This window comes from Phocoena sinus, chromosome 20 (genome assembly GCF_008692025.1).
Source record: "Phocoena sinus isolate mPhoSin1 chromosome 20, mPhoSin1.pri, whole genome shotgun sequence".
NCBI classification, from domain to species: Eukaryota; Metazoa; Chordata; class Mammalia; order Artiodactyla; family Phocoenidae; genus Phocoena; species Phocoena sinus.
The window spans coordinates 33,009,655-33,032,533 of record NC_045782.1 but is presented as its reverse complement, the minus strand read 5'-3'; the positions used below and the strand labels follow the sequence as shown (position 1 = coordinate 33,032,533).

The 22,879-nt window shown below is 41.7% G+C and overlaps 1 protein-coding gene across 2 annotated transcripts in view; it reads left to right on the top strand.

The window, feature by feature from the left end:
- Positions 1 to 22,879, top strand: part of LOC116746130 (C-C motif chemokine 4) — an 88,554-nt gene that overhangs the window by 8,692 nt on the left and 56,983 nt on the right. The window contains exon 1 of one of the 2 annotated variants that reach the window (XM_032617411.1): positions 13,481 to 13,658. The exons of the other annotated variant lie outside the window; for it this stretch is intronic. The gene's annotated coding sequence lies outside the window, so the exon portion shown is untranslated. Of the gene's footprint in view, positions 1 to 13,480; positions 13,659 to 22,879 lie in introns of those variants that run through there. 2 annotated transcript variants of the gene reach the window in all.

The window sequence follows — 22,879 nt, the reverse complement described above, 5'->3', positions numbered from 1 at the left end:
CAATTATCTTACCTTCTTCTTGGATTGATCCCTTGATCATTATGTAGTGTCCTTCCTTGTCTCTTGTAACAGTCTATTTTAAAGTCTATTTTGTCTGATATGAGTATTGCTACTCCAGCTTTCTTTTGATTTCCATTTGCATGGAGTATCTTTTTCCATCCTCTTACTTTCAGTCTGTATGTGTCCCTAGGTCTGAAGTGGGTCTCTTGTAGACAACATATATATGGGTCTTATTTTTGTATCCATTCAGTCAGTCCATGTCTTTTGGTTGACACATTTAATCCATTTACATTTAAGGTAATTATTGATATGTATTTTCCTATTACCATTTTCTTAATTGTTTTGGGTTTATTTTTGTAGGTCTTTTTCTTCTCTTGTTTTTCCTGCCTAGAGAAGTTCCTTTAGCATTTGTTGCAAAGCTGGCTTTGTGGTGCTGATTTCTCTTAGCTTTCCTTGTCTGTAAAGTTTTTGATTTCTCCATCAAATCTGAATGAGAGCCATGCTGGGTAGAGTAATCTTGATTGTAGGTTTTTCCCTTTCATCACTTTAAATATATCCTACCACTCCCTTCTGGCCTGCGGAGTTTCTGCTGAAAAATCAGCTGGTAACTTTATGGGGATTCCCTTGTATGTTATTTGTTGCTTTTCTCTTGCTGTTTTTAATATTTTTTCTTTGTATTTAATTTTGATTAGTTTGATTAGTATGTGTCTTGATATGTTTCTCCTAGGTTTATACCATATGGGACTCTCTTCCTGGAGTTGATTGACTATTTCCTTTACCATGTTAGGGAAGTTTTCAACTATAATCTCTTCAGATATTTTCTCAGACCCTTTCTCCTTCTCTTCTTCTGAGACCCCCTATAATTTGAATGTTTGTGCGTTTAATGTTGTCCCAGAGGTCTCTGACGTTGTCCTCAATTCTTTTCATTCTTTTTTTCTTTATTCTGCTCTGCGGCAGTTATTTCCACCATTCATTCTTCCAGCTCACTTATCCGTTCTTCTGCCTCAGTTATTCTGCTACTGATTCCTTCTAGTACATTTTTAATTTCAGTTATTGTGCTGTTCAACACTGTTTGTTTGTTCTTTAGTTCTTCTAGGTCCTTGTTAAATGTTTCTTGTATTTTCTCCATTCTATTTCCAAGATTTTGCATCATCTTTACTATAATTACTCTGAATTCTTTTTCAGGTAGATTGCCTATTTCCTCTTCATTTATTTGGTCTTATTGGTTTTTACCTTGCTCCTTTATCTGCAGCATATTTCTCTGTCTTCTCATTTTGTCTAACTTACTGTGTTTGAGGTCTCCTTTCTGCAGACTGTAGGGTCATAGTTCCTCTTGCTTCTGTGTCTACCCCCAGTGGGTGAGGTTGGTTTAGTGGCTTGCCTAGGCTTACTGGTGGGAGGGACTGGTATCTGCATTCTGGTGGGTGAAGCTGGATCTTTTCCCTTTGCTGGGCAGGGCTGCATCAGGTGGTGAGTATTGGGGTGTCTGTGGGCTTAGTCTGACTTTAGGCAGACTGTCTGATGATGTGTGGGTTTGTGTTGCTGTCTTGCTTGTTGTTTGGCATGGGCCATTCAGCACTGGAGCCTGCAGGCAGTCGGGTGGAACTGGGTCTTGGAGTTGAGATGGAGACCTCCGGGAGAGCTCTTGCCAGCTAACATTCCCTGGGGCTGGGAATTCTCTGGCATTCCAGCGTCTTGGACTCGGTGCTCCCACCCCAGAGGCTCAGGCCTGACCTCTGGCCTGGGAACCAAGACCCTGCAAGTCACACGGCTCAGCAAAAAAGGGGGAAAAAAATAAAAGAAGAAGAAGGGTGGGAAGAAAACAAATGAAAACAAACAGACAAACGAAACCCAAGACAAATAGCAAAGACAAAAACAAGCATACAACAACAGCAATAATTAAAAACAAACAAACAGACAAAACCCCACAGAAATGGTAAAAGCAAAACCATACAAATAAAAACAAACAAACAAAACACACACATACAAAATAAGGAACAGAAACAAAAACAGAGAAAACAAAAAACAAGAGAACAACCAGACAAAGAATCACAAAATGAAATCGAACAATTAAAAACAAAACTAAGAAACACAAGAAATAAAATGGAAAACAAAAGCAGAATGCAAACTGAAGGAAAAAACAAAACAAAACAAACACAAAAATGATAAAAAGTGATAAGAAAAGAACAAAGAAAAAAGCAAACTAAAAAAAAGGAAAAAGAAAAACAAGGAAAAAACACAGAACAAAAAAGTAACATAGAAATAGAAATATAAAAAAAAACTAAACAAAAATAAAAACAAATAATAATAAAACAGCAACAGAACAAAACAAAATATGAAAAAATAGTAATAATTATATTTTCTTGGGGTCTCAGCTCTCAGTGTCCTTGCCTCTACCATGAGTCACAGCCAACTTCTTCTCCCCCAGGAGGCCATCCAAAACCTGTAGGTAGGTCTCTGGTCCCTCTGTGGGCACTGTGGGGGCAGCTCAGACTCTGACCTGTCATAACTCCTGAATGTACTAGTCCTGAAAGTTCACAGCTGCTGGAGCTAGATGGGTTTTATTTGTGGGAACACTCATACGTTCAGATATGCCATAGATACAGGGTTTACCAAGCCAATCGTGGTGATTTAATCTGTGTTTTGTGCAGCTGCATGGAAAGATGTTTGTTCTTCTTAATCACCCCATTGTTACCGAAACAGGAGTCTGCTCCTGAGGCTGCCCTGGAGCAATTGGGTCTGCCCTGGTGAGTACAGGACATGGAGGTGGCACGACTGCCTGGGTTATGGGGGCCCCAGTGGTGACAGGTACGCAGGAAAGCTGGCAGCCACGGGCATGAGAGATCCGGCCCTAGTGGGAGCCTTTCTTAGCACCTGGCAGCTGGCATGAGAAGGTCAGCCCTGGTGGGGGCTTTTCCTAGTGCCTGGCGGGGCAGAGGGCTGGCATGTGGGGAGAGAGAGGCTGCAATGGTGGCTCCACCCCCTGCACGTCACTCAACAGTGGTGCCTTGCTTCTATGGCAGTCTGGGTCTCCTCCACAAGCATTCCTGTTTGCGGATTTCCTCCCTCCCATCTCCTCAGGCTGTCTCCTCACATCCAACAGCAGTCTTCCACCCAGGTTTGTGCTCGAAGCCCTACACTCCAGCTCTCAGCCACCATGTGCACCGGCAGACACATGTCCCAGTCTGGGGCACACAGGGCTGTGGCACGGACCACTTGCATACATCTCACTCTGTCCTGTCTGCCACAAACTGGCCATTTCACCCTCCTCCAACAGCCTCAGATGCTCCCCTTCTGTCCCAACTGATTTCCCCGTCGGTGAGGGAGATTCCCAGGATGCAGGAACCTCTCCTCTGCTTCATCCCCCTACCAGGGACTCAGATCCCGTCCCGCTTCCTCTCCTCTTCTTTTTCCCTTCTTTCTTTCATCCTACCCAGTTATGTGGGTAGGGACATCTTTCTTGTCCTTTCTGGTGTTCAAGGTCTTCTGCTAGTGTTCAGCCAGTATTCTGTGAGAATTGTTCCACGTGTAGATGTATTCTTGATGCATTTGTGAAGAGAGATGAACTCCACATCCTCCTACTCCTCCGCCATCTTGGTTTCTTCTCATAAATGATGTTTCTATGTGTAGTGACAAGATTATAGACTCAATAACACATTGAATGTTCTCTAGCACATATAGACGGTTGATAATAGAACACATGAAAAGAAGGGAACATTAACACAAAGTAAAGGGCCAATGAAAATAATTTAAAAATGGAAAAAAATGCTACAACTATTTAATATTTAAAAGTTATCATTCAAAACTAGAAATCTGGGGCTTCCCTGGTGGCGCAGTGGTTGAGAGTCCGCCTGCCGATGCTAGGGGACACGGGTTCGTGCCCCGGTCCGGGAGGATCCCACGTGCCGCGGAGCGGCTGGGCCCGTGAGCCATGGCTGCTGAGCCTGCGCGTCTGGAGCCTGTGCTCCACAACGGAAGAGGCCACACAGTGAGCGGCCCGCGTACCGCAAAAAAAAAAAAGTTAGCCAATGTTTCTGGTTTCATGTCCTAGTATTCCATGACATTTATGCATTTTCTCTTTGTATTTCTTCTATTAAAGCATTTATAAAGAACTGTAGCCTTTAGCAATTATTCAAACACTGGCCAATGTCAGCAGACATTATTATTCAATAACATAATATCCACATCTCCTAGCAAGAAACACAGTTGAAGTTGCCCATTTAAGGATATATTTTGTTTCCCGAGCTTGTTATTTCTTGAAATACTACTTATATGAGTTGTGAAAATTTATTAGTTTTACAAACTCATTAGCATTTCTTAGCAGCAGAGCTATGAACTTGTACCATGGCAACAGTCTCAAGCTGTTGGATGGAGACCACCTCTCCCATACATGCTCCTGCCCTGATCTCCACACATGCTGATCTTAACCTTGAACTCCAGGTGCCAAGTGTTTCCTGCTGTTGCTCCTGATGTCAGCAAATTCCTTTAAGTCAGTAACATCTCTCTGTTGAGTGTTAAGCTTTATACTTTCAGGAGAATTATAATACTTTTTTCCATTTTCCCAATTGCTCAACTGAGTTTTCTCGGGACTTGGAATTTAGAAAAACATATAATTTCCTGAGAAATGCTGAGAAGGAATTCCCACATGAAAATGCTAGTAGATGCCCAAGGTGGGCCACAGCAGGGTGGGACTGTTGCCCTGCATCTGAGAGGACCCTCCCTCACAGGTCTCAGGGAGGAGGGGGGGATGCTAGAAGAGGGGAGTTTGCTTGGCCCAGAGGAACAGGGCCTTGGCTAGGAGGCAGGAAAGCTTGATTTGTCCTTGTTTCTGCTCCTGAGAGCTGTGTGACTCCAGGCAGGACACTCACCCTTTCTGAACCTTTGTCCTTAAAATGGCAAATAGCAGTAATGGGGCAAGTACTGTGCAAATTGATTTTTTTTTTTTTTTTTTGCAAATTGATTTTTATACTTATGATTGTTTTGTGCAATAAAGGCCTTACGACCCCTGTGGAACAGACGCGGAAGCTGAGGGTCAGCAAGGCTAAATGAGGCACAGAAGGTCACAAGCTGACCAATGCGGAGCTTCCAGACTGAGGCTTCCTAGAAACAGATGTGTCTGCTTCTGCCCACCGCTGCATTCCAGGATGTTGCCTGAGTGAGTGGCACAGAGTAGGCTTTTAATAGATATATATATATATATATATATATATATATACTTATTGAATGAATGAATGAATTCAATTTGAATCTATGTTTTCCTGACTGTAAAGCCAGTTAATTTCTCCATTCTGTTTTGCTGTTCTCTGAAGAAAAAAAGCTTGCACTTACAGACGGTCCCTGATTTAGGATATTTTGACTTTACGATGGTGTGAAAGTGATACACATTCAGTAGAAACTGTACTTTGAATTTTGGATTGTGATCTTGTCCTGAGCTGGTGATAGGTGATAGATCCTCTCTTGTGATGCTAGGCAAGACAGCTGCAGCTCTGAGTTGGACATGGGATCACCAGACTCAACACCGACACACTTATAACCACTCTGTACCCAGACAACCATTCTGGTGTTCATTTCAGTGCAGTGTTAAAAAAATTACATGAGTCAACATTCTATCATAAAATACGCTTTGTGTTGGATGATTTTGCCCAACTGTAGGCTAAGGTAAGTGTCCTGAGTACATTTAAGGTGGGCAAGGCTAAGCCGTGGTGTTTGGTAGGTTAGGTGTATTAAATGCATTTTTTGACTTCTGGTATTTTCAATTTCCAATGGGTTTATCGGGAGGTAACCCCACTGTAAATTGAGGAAAGTCTGTACTAAGCCTCTACTACAGGCCAGGTGCCTGGCTTAGTTCCTGATGTGACTTATCTCCCTTCCTCACACAACCGTTTGAGAAATTATTACTTATCCCATTTCCAGATGAGAAGTCATACAATGAGAACTGAAATTATGGGAGAGCAGTAAAAAGCCCTTTTGCAGTCAAAGTTCCTGGAAAATAGCCATCATCCCTTGAACTGGCAGGATGTCACATGTTAGTCCTAGCATGGAGTGTTTTCTGTCTCTGATTTTGGTTGCAACTCAGCTTGGGAGGGTGGTTTCCTGGGAAACCTCCTCCCAGGGCCCCGGCTCTGCTACCTTCTCCCCTAGCTCCAACCCACAGCAGAGAGGCAACCGGGCCTGTTTAGGGCAGTGAGCTGGGAGTCAGGACACCTGGGGTCCAGCCCTGCCTCTTTCAGAGTCACCTGCTGCTTCCTCTTCCTGTATTCTACTGATATTTATTGAGAGACTACTACATGCCAGGAGTGACTGTGCTGTATACACAATGAGACAAGTCTTACAGGGAGAGGAGGGAAGTTGACACGGACACGGGTGTCTCAGGCTCAAATGCCCCCACAGGCCTGTCAGAGAGAGCAGCTGGGTATGGCCCGGAAGTGGGGACCCCTGAGGCCTGGGCAGCACCCCTGTCTAAGGGGACAGCATCACCACCTCAGTTCCAGTTGGAGGTTAGCTCGTGGAAACTTGGGCTCAGGTCTGCTTGGTCTTCCATATTTGCGAGAGAAATGGGCAATATAGATTTCTTTCTCTATTTTTATTTTTTTAACATCTTTATTGGAGTATAATTGCTTTACAATGGTGTGTTAGTTTCTGCTTTACAACAAAATGAATCAGTCATATATATATATACATATGTTCCCATATCTCCTCCCTCCTGCGTCTCCCTCCCTCCCACCCTCCCCACCCCACCCCACCCCTCCAGGTGATCACAAAGCACCAAGCTGATCTCCCTGTGCTATGCGGCTGCTTTCCACTAGCTATCTACCTTACGTTTGGTAGTGTATATATGTCCATGCCTCTCTCTCGCTTTGTCACAGCTTACCCTTCCCCCTCCCCATATCCTCAAGTCCATTCTTTAGTAGGTCTGTGTCTTTATTCCTGTCTTACCCCTAGGTTCTTCATGACATTTTTTTTTCTTAACTTCCATATATATGTGTTAGCATATGGTATTTGTCTCTCTCTTTCTGACTTACTTCACCCTGTATGACAGACTCTAGGTCTATCCACCTCATTACAAATAGCTCAATTTCGTTTCTTTTTATGGCTGAGTAATATTCCATTGTATATATGTGCCACATCTTCTTTATCCATTCATCTGTCAATGGACACTTAAGTTACTTCCATGTACTGGCTATTGTATATAGAGCTGCAGTGAACATTGTGGTACATTACTCTTTTTGAATTATGGTTTTCTCAGGGTATATGCCCAGTAGTGGGATTGCTGGGTCATATGGTAGTTCTATTTGTAGTTTTTTAAGGAACCTCCATACTGTTCTCCACAGTGGCTGTATCAATTTACATTCCCACCAACAGTGCAAGAGGGTTCCCTTTTCTCCACACCCTCTCCAGCATTTATTGTTTGTAGATTTTTTGATGATGGCCATTCTGACTGGTGTGAGATGATATCTCATTGTAGTTTTGATTTGCATTTCTCTAATGATTAGTGATGTTGAGCATTCTTTCATGTGTTTATTGGCAGTCTGTATATCTTCTTTGGAGAAATGTCTATTTAGGTCTTCTGCCCATTTTTGGATTGGGTTGTTTGTTTATTTGTTATTAAGCTGCATGAGCTGCTTACAAATTTTGGAGATTAATCCTTTGTCAGTTGCTTCATTTGCAAATATTTTCTCCCATTCTGAGGGTTGTCTTTTGGTCTTGTTTATGGTTTCCTTTGCAGTGCAAAAGCTTTGAACTTTCATTAGGTCCCATTTGTTTATTTTTGTTTTTATTTCCATTTCTCTAGGAGGTGGGTCAAAAAGGATCTTGCTGTGATTTATGTCATAGAGTGTCCTGCCTATGTTTTCCTCTAAGAGTTTGATAGTTTCTGGCCTTACATTTAAGTCTTTAATCCATTTTGAGCTTATTTTTGTGTATGGTGTTAGGGAGTGATCTAATCTCATACTTTTACATGTACCTGTCCAGTTTTCCCAGCACCACTTATTGAAGAGGCTGTCCTTTCTGCACTGTACATTTCTGCCTCCTTTATCAAAGATAAGGTGACCATATATGCGAGGGTTTATCTCTGGGCTTTCTATCCTGTTCCATTGATCTATCTTTCTGTTTTTGTGCCAGTACCATACTTTCTTGATTACTGTAGCTTTGTAGTATAGTCTGAAGTCAGGGAGCCTGATTCCTCCAGCTCCGTTTTTCATTCTCAAGACTGCTTTGGCTATTCGGGGTCTTTTGTGTTTCCATACAAATTGTGAAATTTTTTGTTCTAGTTCTGTGAAAAATACCAGTGGTATTTTGATAGGGATTGCATTGAATCTGTAGATTGCTTTGGGTAGTAGAGTCATTTTCACAATGTTGATTCTTCCAATCCAAGAACATGGTATATCTCTCCATCTATTTGTATCATCTTTAATTTCTTTTATCAGTGTCTTATACTTTTCTGCATACAGGTCTTTTGTCTCCTTAGGTAGGTTTATTCCTAGATATTTTATTCTTTTTGTTGCAGTGGTAAATGGGAGAGTTTTCTTGATTTCACTTTCAGATTTTTCATCATTAGTGTATAGGAATGCCAGAGGTTTCTGTGCATTAATTTTGTATCCTGCTACTTTACCAAATTCGTTGATTAGCTCTAGTAGTTTTCTGGTAGCATCTTCAGGATTCTCTATGTATAGTATCATGTCATCTGCAAACAGTGACAGCTTTACTTCTCCTTTTCCTATTTGGATTCCTTTTATTTCCTTTTCTTCTCTGATTGCTGTGGCTAAAACTTCCAAAACAATGTTGAATAAGAGTGGTGAGAGTGGGCAACCTTGTCTTGTTCCTGATCTTAGTGGAAATGCTTTCAGTTTTTCACCATTGAGGACGATGTTGGCTGTGGGTTTGTCATATATGGCCTTTATTATGTTGAGGAAAGTTCCCTCTATGCCTACTTTCTGAAGAGTTTTTATCATAAATGGGTGGTGAATTTTGTCGAAAGATTTCTCTGCATCTATTGAGATGATCATATGGTTTTTCTCCTTCAATTTGTTAATATGGTGTATCACGTTGATTGACTTGCATGTATTGAAGAATCCTTGCATTCCTGGAATAAACCCCACTTGATCATGGTGTATGATCCGTTTAATGTGCTGTTGGATTCTGTTTGCTAGTAGTTTGTTGAGGATTTTTGCATCTGTGTTCATCAGTGATATTGGCCTGTAGTTTTCTTTCTTTGGGACATCTTTGTCTGGTTTTGGTATCAGGGTGATGGTGGCCTTGTAGAATGAGTTTGGGAGTGTTTCTCCCTCTGCTATATTTTGGAAGAGTTTGAGAAGGATAGGTGTTAGCTCTTCTCTAAATGTTTGACAGAATTCGCCTGTGAAGCCATCTGGTCCTGGGCCTTTGTTTGTTGGAAGATTTTTAATCACAGTTTCAATTTCAGTGCTTGTGATTGGTCTGTTCATATTTTGTATTTCTTCCTGATTCAATCTCGGCAGGTTGTGCATTTCTAAGAATTTGTCCATTTCTTCCAGGTTGTCCATTTTATTGGCATAGAGTTGGTTGTAGTAATCTCTCATGATCTTTTGTATTTCTGCAGTGTCAGTTGTTACTTCTCCTTTTTCATTTCTATTAATTTGAGTCTTATCCCTTTTTTTCTTGATGAGTCTGGCTAATGGTTTATCAATTTTATTTATCTTCTCAAAGAACCAGCTTTTAGTTTTATTGATCTTGGCTATCGTTTCCCTCATTTCTTTTTCATTTATTTCTGATCTGATTTTTATGATTTCTTTCCTTCTGCTAACTTTGGGTTTTTTTTGTTCTTCTTTCTCTAATTGCTCTAGGTGCAAGGTTTGGTTGTTTATTCGAGATGTTTCCTGTTTCTTAAGGTAGGATTGTATTGCTATAAACTTCCCTCTTAGAACTGCTTTTGCTGCATCCCATAGATTTTGGGTCATCGTGTCTCCATTGTCATTTGTTTCTAGGTATTTTTTAATTTCTTCTTTGATTTCTTCAGTGATCACTTCATTATTAAGTAGTGCATTGTTTACCCTCCTTGTGTTTGTATTTTTTACAGATCTTTTCCTGTAGTTGATATCTAGTCTCATAGCGTTGTGGTCGGAAAAGATACTTGATACCACTTCAATTTTCTTAAATTTACCAAGGCTTGATTTGTGACCCAAGATATGATCTATCCTGGAGAATGTTCCATGAGCACTGGAGAAAAATGTGTATTCTGTTGTTTTTGGATGGAATGTCCTATAAATATTAATTAAGTCCATCTTGTTTAATGTATCATTTAAAGCTTGTGTTTCCTTATTTATTTTCATTTTGGATGATCTGTCCATCAGTGAAAGTGGGGTGTTAAAGTCCCCTCCTATGAATGTGTTACTGTTGATTTCCCCTTTTATGGCTGTTAGTATTTGCCTTATGTATTGAGGTGCTCCTATGTTGGATGCATAAAGATTTACAATTGTTATATCTTCTTCTTGGATTGATCCCTTGATCATTATATAGTGTCCTTCTTTGTCTATTGTAATAGTCTTTGTTTTAAAGTCTATTTTGTCTGATATGAGAATTGCTACTCCAGCTTTCTTTTGGTTTCCATTTGCATGAAATATCTTTTTCCATCCCCTTACTTTCAGTCTGTATGTGTCTCTAGGTCTGAAGTGGGTCTCTTGTAGACAGCAAATATATGGGTCTTGTTTTTGTATCCATTCAGCCAATCTGTGTCTTTTGGTGGGAGCATTTAGTCCATTTACATTTAAGGTAATTAACGATATGTATGTTCCTATTCCCATTTTCTTAATTGTTTTGGGTTTGTTATTGTCGGTCTTTTCCTTCTCTTGTGTTTCTTGCCTAGAGAAGTTCCTTTAGCAGTTGTTGTAGAGCTGGTTTGGTGGTGCTGAATTCTCTCAGCTTTTGCTTGTCTGTAAAGGTTTTAATTTCTCCATCAAATCTGAATGAGATCCTTGCTGGGTAGAGTAATCTTGGTTGCAGGTTTTTCTCCTTCATCACTTTCAATATGTCCTGCCAGTCCCTTCTGGCTTGCAGAGTTTCTGCTGAAAGATCAGCTGTTAACCTTATGGGGATTCCCTTGTGTGTTATTTGTTGTTTTTCCCTTGCTGCTTTTAATATGTTTTCTTTGCATTTAATTTTTGACAGTTTGATTAATATGTGTCTTGGTGTATTTCTCCTTGGATTTATCCTGTATGGGACTCTCTGTGCTTCCTGGACTTGATTAACTATTTCCTTTCCCATATTAGGGAAGTTTTCAACTATAATGTCTTCAAATATTTTCTCAGTCCCTTTCTTTTTCTCTTCTTCTTCTGGAACCCCTATAATTTGAATGTTGGTGCGTTTAATGTTGTCCCAGAAGTCTCTGAGACTGTCCTCAGTTCTTTTCATTCTTGTTTCTTTATTCTGCTCTACAGTAGTTATTTCCACTATTTTATCTTCCAGGTCACTTATCCGTTCTTCTGCCTCAGTTATTCTGCTGTTGATCCCATCTAGAGTATTTTTCATAACATTTATTGTGTTGTTCATCACTGTTTGTTTCATCTTTAGTTCTTCTAGGTCCTTGTTAAATGTTTCTTGCATTTTGTCTATTGTATTTCCAAGATTTTGGATCATCTTTACTATCATTATTCTGAATTCTTTTTCAGGTAGACTGCCTATTTCCTCTTCATTTGTTAGGTCTGGTGGGTTTTTATCTTGCTTCTTCATCTGCTGTGTGTTTTTCTGTCTTCTCATTTTGCTTATCTTACTGTGTTTGGGGTCTCCTTTTCGCAGGCTGCTGGTTCATAGTTCCCGTTTTTTGTGTGGTTTTTTTTTTCTTTTGCAGTATGTGGGCCTCTCACTGTTGTGGCCTCTCCCGTTGCGGAGCACAGGCTCCGGATGCGCAGGCTCAGCGGCCATGGCTCACGGGCCTAGCCGCTCCGCAGCATGTGGGATCTTCCCGGACCAGGGCACGAACCCATGTCCTCTGCATCGGCAGTCGGACTCAACCACTGTGCTGCCAGGGAAGCCCGTTCCCATTGTTTTTGATGTCTGTCCCCATTGGCTAAAGTTGGTTCAGTGAGTTGTGTAGGCTTCGTGGTGGAGGGGACTAGTGCCTGTGTGCTGGTGGATGAGGCTGGATCTTGTCTTTCTGGTGGGCAGGTCCACATCTGGTGGTGTGTTTTGGGGTGTCTGTGCACTTATTATGATTTTAGGCAGCCTCTCTGCTAATGGGTGGGGTTGTGTTCCTGTCTTGCTAGTTGTTTGGCATAGGATGTTCAGCACTGTAGCTTGCTGGTCATTGAGTGAAGCTGGGTGCTGGTGTTGAGATGGAGATCTCTGGGAGATTTTCACCATTTGATATTATGTGGAGCTGGGAGGTTCTTGTGGACCAGTGTCCTGAAGTTGGCTCTCCCACCTCAGAGGCACAGCACTGACTCCTGGCTGCAGCACCAAGAGCCTTTCATCCACACGGCTCAGAAAAAAAGGGAGAAAAAGTAGAAAGAAAGAATTAGTAGAAGTAGAAGTAGAAAGAAAGAAAGGAGGGAGGGAGGGAGGAAGGAAGGAGGGAAGGAAGGAAAAAAGGAAAGAAAGAAGATAAAGTAAAATAAAATAATGTAAGATAAAATATAATAAAGTTATTAAAAAAAAATAATTATTAAGAGGCAAAAAATCAAAAACAAAAAAACAGACGGATAGAGCCCTAGGACAAATGGTGGAAGCAAAGCTATACAGACAAAATCTCACACAGAAGCATACACATACACACTCACAAAAAGAGGAAAAGGGGAGAAAATCATAAATCTTGCTCTCAAAGTCCACCTTCTCAATTTGTGATGATTCGTTGTCTAAAGGAGGGACGGAAGGAAAGAAAGAACGAAGATAAAGTAAAATAAAATAAAGTTATTAAAATAAAAAGTAATTATTAAGAAAAAAATTAAAAACAAAAAACGGACGGATAGAACCCTCGGACAAATGGTGGAAGCAAAGCTATACAGACAAAATCTCACACAGAAGCATACACATACACACTCACAAAAAGAGGAAAAGGGGAAAAAATCATAAATCTTGCTCTCAAAGTCCACCTCCTCAATTTGGGATGATTCGTTGTCCATTCATGTATTCCACAGGTGCAGGTACATCAAGTTGATTGTGGAGCTTTAATCCTCTACTTCTGAGGCTGCTGGGGGAGATTTCCCTTTCTCTTCTTTGTTCTCACAGCTCCCAGGGGCTCAGCTTTGGATTTGGCCCCGCCTCTGAGTGTAGGTCATGGGAGGGCGTCCGTTCTTCGCTCAGACAGGACGGGGTTAAAGGAGTCGCTGTTGCGGAGGCTCCAGCTCACTCAGGCCCTGGGGGAGGGAGGGGCACGGAGTGCGCAGCGAGCCTGCTGCGGCAGAGGCCGGCATGACGTTGCACCAGCCTGAGGCGCGCCGTGCCTTCTCCCGGGGGAGTTGTCCTTGGATCCCGGAACCCTGGCAGTGGCGGGCTGCACAGGCTCCCCGGAAGTGGGGTGTGGAGAGTGACCTGAGCTCGCACACAGGCTTCTTGGTGGCGGCAGCAGCAGCCTTAGGGTCTCAGGCCCGTCTCTGGGGTCCGCGCTTTTAGCCGCGGCTCATGTCCGTCTCTGGAGTTCCTTTAAGCAGCGCTCTTAATCCCCTCTCCTCGCGCACCAGGAAACAGAGGTAAGAAAAAGTCTCTTGCCTTTTCGGCAGGTCCAGATTTTTCCCCGGACTCCCTCCTGGCCAGCCGTGGCACACTAACCCCCTGCAGGCTGTGTTCACGCCGCCAACCCTAGTCCTCTCCCTGCGCTCTGACCGAAGCCCGAGCCTCAGCTCCCAGCCCAGCCCGCCCCGGCGGGGAGCAGACAAGCCTGTCGGGCTGGTGAGTGCCGGTCGGCCCGTTCCTCTGTGCGGGAATCTCTCCGCTTTGCCCTCCGCACCCCTGTTGCTGTGCTCTCCTCCGCGGCTCCGAAGCTTTCCCCCTGTGCCACCCGCCATCTCCGCCGGCGAAGGGGCTTCCTAGTGTGTGGGAACATTTCCTCCTTCACAGCTCCCTCCCACTGGTGCAGGTCCCGTCCGTATCCTTTTGTCTCTGTTTATTCTTTTTTCTTTTGCCCTACCCAGGTGCGTGGGGGGGTTTCTTGCCTTTTGGGAGGTCTGAGGCCTTCTGCCAGCGTTCAGTAGGTGTTCTGTAGGAGTTGTTCCACGTGTAGATGTATTTCTGGTGTATCTGTGGGGAGGAAGGTGATCTCCGCGTCTTACTCTTCCACCATCTTCCCGGAAGCCACGTCAGTCCTTGATTTTCTAAACTCGGGCAATACAGATTTTTAAGTGTTTCCAGTTTTTCAATGTTGGCAACCAATCCAAATAGGATAAAACCCCATTAAACCATGAAGACAGTTTCATCCTTGGTGGTTTCCTCTCTCCCAGTTTATGCTCATGCCTGGCTCCTGTGTGTCCCCAGGAAGCAGCTGAGCAGATAGCCTGGAGTGCTCTGGATCAGCTTCTCTAAGTTGGGGACCAGAGACCAGGAAGGCTGTATTGAGGCAGGTTTTCCCCACCCAAGGGGAGGCAGAAGTGAGTCCCAACCAGAAATGGGGAGATATCCTTGGTAAAGATGCTGTCTGTTTTGCAGTAACTTCCAGGTTGCTTTTTCTAGGCCACCCTCATCTCTCCCTGCAGCCCCTCTCCCACCCCCTCCAGCCACAGTGTTCTTTTTGTTCAGAGCAATGAGACTAACAGGTCTCACCTTTATTGGCCTCGGAGTGGAGGGCAGCAGGAGTGAGGAGGAAGGCCAGGGTAGCCAGGCTGACCCTCATCCTTCCGGTGGCCAACCAGCTACAGGAACAGGGGTTCTCTGGCTCCTTGAAATCTAGGCTCTGAGCCTCATTTATAAGAGGTTGCTTGCTCAGGAACTCACAAGATAGAAAAATCCAAGATTGCACGGGAGTTTTGATTCTTTGGAATTGTGACCAGCTAAGTATCTAAAATATGAGAACTAAGTCAATTCAGCTAAAGAAAAGCGGAAGGCAGAGAACGACCCCAGGTTTCACAGTTGCTTTATATCTTGAAGGTGGTGGTAGGAGAGGCCCAGAGACCAATGGCTTTGTTGGAAACTGCCCTCCTCTCCTGCCTCTCCCCAGGGAGCCTGGTTGAGCCCACTGGATGAGGCCAGCCTCAGGTATGGACCATGAACTCAGAGGCCTGGATGACCGTCTCAGGATCAGCAACTACAGGGCCCACCAGGATAGGGATGTGAGGGTTCAGTGCTGTGTCCACCCTGAGCACAAGACTCAGGCCTGATGGGGATTGGCAGTGGGGAGCTGGGTCCAGAGAGGATCCTGGGATGGCTGGGCCTCACCAGCCAGGATTGGACTGGAACCCCTCACCTAGGCTGAGCTTAAAGCCCTTGCCCCCTGCCCAGCACAGGGGGCTTGATCAGATCCTTAGCAACCAAGACGGGGCATGGGGCTCTCTGCTCAGCCAGGACTGAGGGACAGGTTTCTTCTGGATTGAACTGGGGGGGCCAGAGGCAGGGCAGTGTATTCCATAGAATAGAGTTGTAACTTGTCACCCTCAAGTTTGTGCTGCAGGGTCCCTGCAAAGGACACCACAATGACTTAGTAACCGAGAGGTAGGGTACCAACCATCTTGGTTTGCCTGGGGCTCAGGGGGTTCCTGGGATGTGGGACTTTTAGTGCTGACACAGGGATGTGTTGGTCACCCCCCTGGAGGTCAGGCAGAGGTGACTGTCCCCATCTCCACTCCCACCAAATTCAGATCAGGCACCTGTGTGGTTTTTAAATTTTTCTTCATTGTGGTAAAATACATATAGCATAACATTTTCCATCGTAAACATTTTTAAGGGTACAGTTCAATGGTATTAAGTACATTCATACATTGTGCGACCATCACCACCATCCCTCCACAGAACTTTTTTCATCTTGCAAAACTGAAACTCTATCCCATTAAACAATAACTCCTCATTCTCCCCTCCCCCAGCCACTGGAAATCACCACTCTGCTTTCTGTCTCTATGAATTGGACTACTCTAGGTACCTCGTACGTAAGTGGAATCATACTAGGTACCTCATATATAAGTGGAATCATACAGAGTTTGTCTTTTGGTGACTGGCTTATTTCTCTTAATATAATGTCTTCAGGGTTCATCTGTTTCGTAGCATATGTCAGAATTTCCTTTCTAAGGCTGAATAATATTCCATCGTATGCATATACCACATTTTGCTTGTCCATCCGTGCATGGACACTTGGGCAGCTTCCACATTTTAGCTATTGTGAATAAATGTTGCTATGAATGTGGCCATACAAATACCTCTTTAAGGACCTGTTTTTGATTTTTTTTTTTTTTTTTTGCCTGTGTACCCAGCACTGGGATTGCTGGGTCATATGGCAAATCTATGTTTAATTTTTTCAGCAACTCCCACATTGTTCCACAGCCATTGTACCATTTTATATTCCCATCAACAGTGCACAACAGATCCAATTTCTCCACATCCTCACCAACATTTGTTATTTTCTGTATCTTTGAGAGTAGCCATTCTAATGGTGTGGGGTGATATCTCATTGTGGTTTTAAGCACCTGTGTTTTTATCAGTTTTATATAATAGGGTTCCAGTGTGTTTGCAAAGAAAATGACCCCTACTAAAAGGAAAAATTTAATGCCCTGTTCTAATGGAAAGAGCAGGAACTTTTGATCTAGTCAGAGGGAGGCATTGTTTTGTCCTGGAGTCCACTGCTTACAAGCTATGGGAACTTTTGAGTAATTTCATTAAGTTTTTAAAGCTTTGTATGGTTACTGAAAGGTGTATGTAACATAATCTAAGTGAGTGAAATCTTCCTTATATGTCCATATTTAGACCTTCCTTAGGGCTGAAGTTCATTCAGTAGATTTGCAACTTGTTTTTTACTTTTTAAATTTTTTATTTATTTTAAAAATTATTTTTAAAATTAAATTTTTTCTACTCATGTTTATTGAACCTCTCCTGTGTGCCAGGCACTTTCTAGGCCCTTGGGATACAGAGGCAGACAAAAAAAGCAAGGCTTCTGCTCTGCAGGTGCTCAAATTATAGTGGGGAATCAGACAAAAAGGGAGTAGGAGATGGAGTTAGGAAGAGAATAAACCAAGGTGTTGTGATAGATCCTGAGGGTTGAGTGGAGGTTGCTTAACAAGCCAGTGAGGGGAGCCTCTTCAGAGTGGGTGTCATTTCAGTTGGGACTGGCTTGTTGAGGAGGAGCCGGACTTGCAGAGATCAGGGGAGGTTCGTCCTGGGAGGGGGAACATCAAGGGCAAAGACCTGGAGTGGGGAATGGAGTTGGGGCATTTGAGGAATAGACAGAAGAGCAGGTGACTGGAGAGAAGGGAGGTGAGGTCCATCGTCCAGGTCCTTTGGGCCTGGTCACTCAACAGTTTGCATCCCATTTCATCCATGTGGGCCCTGAAGGTAGCTGTATCCTGCAGAACAGGTGGGTGGATGTAACAGGAACACTTGTCATTTGCTTTAAGGGAAAACAAGGAAGAGAAGACCATGGAATCATCCCCCTTAGACTTCAGTCTCCCTCCTGTAGGTAGATGGAGAGGGTCTGAGCTGCCTGATTTCTCCCAACAAACAAAAGCCTAAGTGGGGATCAGTGCCTTTCCCCATTCTTTATAAGTTCAGAGAGATGGAGAGGCATGTAGTGGATGCCTCTGATGGCTGCCCTTCTCCTCCCTGCTGACTGTGGGCGACTGGGTATGCAAAGGACGGGGCGGGTGGCAGACAGTGGCCTTTGTCCCTTGGTTAGCAGAACATCAGATGTGGGGGAGGTGTGGGACACGCAGGGGCAGAAGGATGAAAGAAGCTGACTCATACCAGAACTTGGGTCCCTATGCCAACTCCTGGGTTCTCGAATCTAAGTTCCTGGTGACACTGAGTTATCTGCCTTCCATGCTTTTGTAAGCAACATGCACCCTCCACCCTCTTGCCTAACTGACTCTACTTCTCTATTCAAAAAAGGAGGGCTGGAGTGGGGGAGGGGGCTTGGGGTGGATTAAGCCTCCAAGAGATTTTTTTTTGGGTAAAGTTGCTGTTTTTGTTTTTGTACTGGCAATACGATAATGTGTCAGCCTGCAATAGATTGTATATTAGCTTCTTGAATTTTATTGTTTTCCCAGCTGGTTCCAGGTACTTTTATTAAATGCTGGAGATCAGAGCCTTTGTTTACAGCTCTTTCCAGCCCACTGTTCCTCAGATATCTGCTGCTGCCAGAGAAGGAAGTGGAGTTGCTCCCGCCACACTTGCTGTAGCGGCACCCATGCTGACTTGCAGTGAACACTTCCTTTTTAAATTGCCAACAAAGGATTTCTTACCAAGAATTGCTTAGGTATGGAATCTTGTCCATAACAGAGGTGGCTGACCACTCTCAAGTTCATGGAATCCATCTTCTTTCCTATTCCTTCTTTGGAAAGTCAATTGCTGTATGCTCATCTTATATTCTACAACCTCTTTGCCTCCCCCAAATCCACAAAGATGATCAGTATCTACTGTAAGTTGTCTGGGCTGCTAGAAGGGACTTCATCCAAGCCAAGAAATGAAATGTCATACAATCTACCTACCCATCTTGGGCTTCAATTTCTTCTTATCCATGGGAATTATGCCCGTTTAGACTGTAATGGACAGAAAAGGGTCAAATAAAAATTGGAGACCAAGTGTCCTGCTTTATCTCTTCCACCTGTTTAGTTAACACTGTCTGTTCATTCATTAATTCACTCATTTACCCTTTCATTTATTCTATAAAGAACTACTGAATGCATACAATGAGCTGAGCGTTGTCCAGGCACCAGAGATTCAGCCATGAGCAAGATGCTTGGGGTCTTCTGCAAGTTTAAGTAAGCAGTAGGCCTTTAGCACATTCTTCTTAAAATGAGGCAAAAGAAAAACATTCATCATGATTCATTATTAAAAAGCAACAATATGGAGAAGTTTAGAAAATACTTAAGCAAAAAGAAGTAAGCAGAAATACGCTGTGGTCCCACAGTGACACTTTTAGATGTATCTTTTCCCTCTGCATGCTTTCTCCTCAGCTGGGATCATACACAAAAAAATCAGTTTCATAGCCTATGCTTTGACAAATTGTGAATAATACAATTTATTTATTATTCTAATTTATAATATAATAAATATTATATTTATTATATTATAATAAATATTATATTAAAATATAATTATTATATTATAATAAATATATTATAATATAAATATATTATGATATAAATATATTATGATATAATATTATAAATATATATATTATTATATCATCATTAATATATTATATAATATATATAATATAAATATATTATAAAATAATATTATATTAATATAATTACAATAAATATTATATTATTTATTATAATACAATTTATTTCATTATAAAATTCTATATGTTACTTAAAATAATTTTTTCACAAAAATGGTGCATACTTCTTATAGAATTTTTAAGAAAATCAGAGAAGAGGAAAAAACTCACTGTTTACCACTATTCACATTTTGATGTGTAATTTTCTACACATATAGATATAACCAATATAACCATTATGCATATTAAATACATATACCATTAAACAAAAAATAGGGCCATTACTAAATCTTCTTTTCTATAATTTGTTATAGTTTTTTTTTTAGTACTGAGTAGGCATAAAATATAGATTGAAAATAAGGAGAAACAACACAACAAACATCCCTGCACCCATCACCTCATGTGGCCCTCTGCAATTCTGTCCCTTTTCCATTTTTCCTCTGAGCAATCTCTCTTCCAAATATTGTTTATGCTATACTTTTTCTTTTCTTGTAGTTTTATTACCGACTCCAAGCTTGTACTGCTCACTGCAAAACAGGCCAATAAATCGAGAGAGAAGTTTTTGGGGCAAGGAATTGTGACCCTATTCAGAAAACCAGCAGCCAGAGAAGATGGTGGACCAGAGTTAGAATTCAGGCTTCTTTTTTTTTTTTTTTTTTTTTAACATCTTTATTGGAGTATAATTGCTTTACAATGGTGTGTTGTTAGTTTCTGCTTTATAACAAAGTGAATCAGTTATACATATACATGTGTTCCCATATCTCTTCCCTCTTGCATCTCCCTCCCTCCCACCTTCCCTATCCCACCCCTCTAGGTGGTCACAAAGCACTGAGCTGATCTCCCTGTGCTATGCAGCTACTTCCCACTAGCTATCTATTTTACATTTGGTAGTATATATATGTCAATGCTACTCTCTCACTTCATCCCAGCTTACCCTTCCCTCTCCCCGTGTCCTCAAGTCTATTCTCTATGTCTGCATCTTTATTCCTGTCCTAACCCTAGGTTCATCAGCCCAGTTTTTTCTTTTTAGATTCCACATATATGTGTTTGCATACAGTATTTGTTTTTCTCTTTCTGACTTACTTCACTCTGTATGACAGTCTCTAGGTCCATGCACCTCACTACAAGTAGTTCAATTTCATTTATTTTTATGGCTGAGTAATATTCCATTGTATATATATATGTCACATCTTCTTTGTCTATTCATCTGTAGATGGACACTTAGGTTCCTTCCATGTCCTGGCTATTGTAAATAGTGCTGCAATGAACATTGTGGTACATGTCTCTTTTTGAATTATGGTTTTCTCTGGGTATATGCCCAGTAGTGGGCTTACTGGGTCATATGGTAATTCTATTTTTAGGTTTTGAAGGAATCTCCATACTGTTCTCCACAGTGGCTGTATCAATTTACATTCCCACCAACAGTGCAAGAAGGTTCCCTTTTCTCCACATTCTCCAGCATTTACTGTTTTGTAGATTTTTTGCTGATGGCCATTCTGACTGGTGTGAGATGATACCTCATTGTAGTTTTGATTTGCATTTCTCTAATGATTAGTGATGCTGAGCATCCTTTCATATGTTTGTTGGCAATCTGTATATCTTCTTTGGAGAAATGTTTATTTAGGTCTTCTGTCCATTTTTGGTTTGGGTTCTTTGATTTTTTGATATTGAGCTGCATGAGCTGCTTGTATATTTTGGAGATTAATCCTTTGTCAGTTGCTTCGTTGGCAAATATTTTCTCCCATTCTGAGGGTTGTCTTTTCGTCTTGTTTATGGTTTCCTTTGCTGTGCAAAAGCTTTTAAGTTTCATTAGGTTCCATTTGTTTATGTTTGTTTCTATTTCCATTTCTCTAGGAGGTGGGTCAAAAAGGATCTTGCTGTGATTTATGTCATAGAGTGTTCTGCCTATGTTTTCCTCTAACAGTTTTATAGTGTCTGGCCTTACATTTAGGTCTTTAATCCATTTTGAGTTTATTTTTGTGTGTGGTGTTAGGGAGTGTTCTAATTTCATTCTTTTACATGTAGCTGTCCAGTTTTCCCAGCACCACTTATTGAAGAGACTGTCTTTTCTCCATTTTATATCCTTGCCTTCTTTGTCATAGATTAGTTGACCATATGTACGTGGGTTTATCTCTGGGCTTTCTATCCTGTTCCATTGATCTATATTTCTGTTTTTGTGCCAGTACCATACTGTCTTGATTACTGTAGATTTGTAGTATAGGCTGAAGTTAGGGAGCCTGACTCCTCCAGCTCCGTTTTTCTTTCTCAAGATTGCTTTGGCTATTTGGGGTCTTTTGTGTTTCCATACAAAGTGTGAAATTTTTTATTCTAGTTCTGTGAAAAGTGCTATTGGTAGTTTGATAGGGGTTACATTTAATCTGTAGATTGTTTGGGGTAGTATAGTCATTTTCACAATGTTGTTTCTCCAATCCAAGAACATGGTATATCTCTCCCTCTCTTTGTATTGTCTTTAATTTCTTTCATCAGTATCTTATAGTTTTCTGCATACAGGTCTTTTGTCTCTTTAGGTAGGTTTAATCCCAGGTATTTTATTCTTTTTGTTGCAGTGGTGTATGGGAGTGTTTCCTTAATTTCTCTTTCAGATTTTTCATCATTAGTGTATAGGAATGCAAGAGATTTCTGTGCATTAATTTCATATCCTGCAACTTTACCAAATTCATTGATTAGCTCTAGTAGTTTACTGGTAGCTTCTTTAGGATTTTCTATGTATAGTATTGTGTCATCTGCAGACAGTGACAGTTTTACTTCTTCTTTTCCAATTGTATTCCTTTTATTTCTTTTTCTTCTCTGCTGTGGCTAAAACTCCCAAAACTATTTTGAATAATAGCGGTGAGAGTGGACATCCTTGTCTTGTTCCTGATCTTAGTGGAAATGCTTTCAGTTTTTCACCATTGGGAATGATGTTTGCTGTGGGTTTGTCATATATGGCCTTTATTATGTTGAGGTAGGTTCCCTCTATGCCCACTTTCTGGAGAGTTTTTATCAAAAATTGGTGTGAATTTTGTCAAAATCTTTTTCTGCATCTACTGAGATGATCATGTGGTTTTTCTCCTTCAGTTTGTTAATATGGCGTATCACATTGATTGTATTGCGTGTATCGAAGAATCCTTGCATTCCTTGGATAAACCCCACTTGATCATGGTTTATGATCCTTTTCATGTGCCGTTGGAATCTGTTTGCTAGCATTTGGTTGAGGATTTTTGCATCATGTTCGTCAGTGATATTGGCCTGTAGTTTTCTTTTTTTGTGACATCTTTGTCTGGTTTGGTATCAGGGTGATGGTGGCATCGTAGAACGAGTTTGGGAGTGTTTCTCCCTCTGCTATATTTTGGAAGAGTTTGAGAAGGATAGGTGTTAGCTCTTCTCTAAATGTTTGATAGAATTCGCCTGTGATGCCATCTGGTCCTGGGCTTTTGTTTGTTGGAAGATTTTTAATCACAGTCTCAATTTCAGTGCTTGTGATTGGTCTGTTTTTATTTTGTATTTCTTCCTGGTTCAGTCTCAGAAGGTTGTGCTTTTCTAAGAATTTGT